Source organism: Apis dorsata, unplaced genomic scaffold, assembly GCF_000469605.1.
Source record: "Apis dorsata unplaced genomic scaffold, Apis dorsata 1.3 scaffold_73, whole genome shotgun sequence".
In the NCBI taxonomy this organism is placed as follows: Eukaryota; Metazoa; Arthropoda; class Insecta; order Hymenoptera; family Apidae; genus Apis; species Apis dorsata.
The window spans coordinates 741,873-744,109 of NW_006263371.1; the positions used below are offsets into that span (position 1 = coordinate 741,873).

Here is a 2,237-nt window from a genome sequence, read left to right on the forward strand (position 1 = left end):
ATTTCTCTTTTATCGACGTTAAAATTTTTCTACGTCGTTTGTACGTTTCTTGTAGATGTATTTATCGTTCCAAGGCTGTTTTCTCGAGCGGAAAACCAGAAAAAAATGCGAACACGGACGACGGTCAATGTTGGACTGGCGATAGAATTTCGGCGCGACTGCGCCCATCGTGCGAACGCCGATGGCGCTTCTTTTTATTATTTTTCCTTTTTTTTTCTTTTCCTTTCTTTTCCACCGACGTGTCCCATGTTTTTTGAACGTTTCTAATACGTAAAGTTATAAACTCAGGAATATTTTGAGGCTAATTAAAAACGAGTGGAATTTTGCTCCTTTTTCACGAATCCCTCCATTCCCCGAGCGGTCTTAATGAAATCGTTTAGAAGGTATGTGTTAATGAGGGCGTGGAACTTTACGATGTTTGATCTTAATAATGTGGCATTATTTTAAATCTATGCCATAAGTGAAAATGTAAATTTGTTATCTTTATTTTATTCGTCCAACAATTTTTTGAATTAAATCGATAATCTCTTTTGAAAATTAATTTTTGCAAATCTCTTAAAAAAATATTTCGAGTTGGAAAATTTAAAATTACAAATAAAAAAAAAATGGATTAAAAATAATTTATCGTTTAATTTAGAAGAGAATAATTGAGATAATAAGAATAGAAGAATGCAATTATAGTATTTGAGTTTCAAGATTAAGAATTGTATATAAAGAAGAAACAACGAATTAATAATGAATGATTTAATGGTTTAATTTGAGAGATTAAAAAATGGAAAAATTAAAAATTGCAATTTGTAATATTTAATTGCGAGGGAGAATCGAAAAATCGCTTAAAGAATCTTCGTGAGATTCTTACCAGTGTTTCTGTTTCCCTCTCTATTTCGTGATTCTCTATTGCTGTCGCTACTGCGGCTATGACTGCGTTTTACGAAACTGTTGCTGCTACAAGTCGATATCAAGCATGCGCTGTCATTGTGAATTCACGTCATTATCGTAATCTTGAGAAGTCACATGCTCAATAATTTTTCAACTATTAACCCTAATAACTTTGTGCTCGATTTTGTTTAAAAAATTTAATTTTTCTGAAAAAAAAAAAAAAATATTCACTTAAAGAAGAATTTCTTAAATTTATTGTTATTATTCTATAAATATCAAAATCAATCCTTAGACAAATAAATAAATAAAAAAAAGAAGAAATTCAAATCTATTTTTTTATATATGCTAATCTTATCTTATTCGATATTGAAATAATCTTTGATATAATATCGAATCAATCTATAGATTCTAAATATAATCGATCGATAATTTTTTCTTATTAAAATTATTAAATTTCATTCGTTATTTATAATAAAAAATAAAATTAATCTAAAGTAGAATTATATTATATTATGCACCAAATATATCGCGAAAAATTGCATTAATATCGTCGTAATAAAGTTTCCATATTGCAGTGATCAGAATAAGGTTAGGTCGACGACGAAAAATGTATGCATGCAAGATTTCATCTTGCATGCAACGAAAAGCAACTTTATCGAGACGTTTCTTAAATGGTGGAACAGATTTGCAACCTGTTTTTGAATTATTGAACAGGGATGACGCAATCTCGAGACGCGCCACGAATTCATAATAGTACACGAAACGATGTTAAAATGCGAGAGAGTTATTTCTACACGGCACACGACCGATGTAGGTGACACAATAATCATCAACTTGATAATTAGTATCGTTGCCATTCCGATGTTAAGGATATTGTAGAATAAGGTGTGATTAAAATTCTTTTATCCTCTGAATACATCTTTGCGTGTATTAAAATGCACTTGATTGACATATTTTTATTCAAATAATTTTGAATTAATTCGAATGGTTCCTATTCGAAACATATTAATCTTTTCCTTTCTATTCTTATTGCATATACTTATTGATAAAGATTTTTTTATTTGTGTATTTGTATTACATTACTGCTGATAATACACGTTTTATATTTTGTTTATACTTATTTCGTTATTGTTACTTGTTAAGTAGATAAGTAAATAGATAATTTTATCTTTATCAACATATATTTTTAACTAATTCTTGAAAAAATAAAATAGGTTAATATTATAGTGTGATAAAATAACGTCAGTTAACATCATTCTTGATATTAAAGCAATAGTAATCGTTGTTCTCAAATTATCAATATTAATCAAGGTAAGAATAAAGTAAGTAAAAATAAAGATATATATATATATATATAT

At 28.0% G+C, this 2,237-nt stretch overlaps 1 long non-coding RNA gene across 1 annotated transcript in view; it reads right to left on the reverse strand.

The window, feature by feature from the left end:
* Positions 1–1,107, reverse strand: part of LOC102672287 — a 2,751-nt gene extending 1,644 nt beyond the window's left edge. Inside the window, exon 1 of the long non-coding RNA XR_420954.2 lies at positions 860–1,107. This is a non-coding gene — a long non-coding RNA (uncharacterized LOC102672287). The remainder of the gene's footprint in view (positions 1–859) is intronic.
* Positions 1,108–2,237: the final 1,130 nt, after the last annotated feature.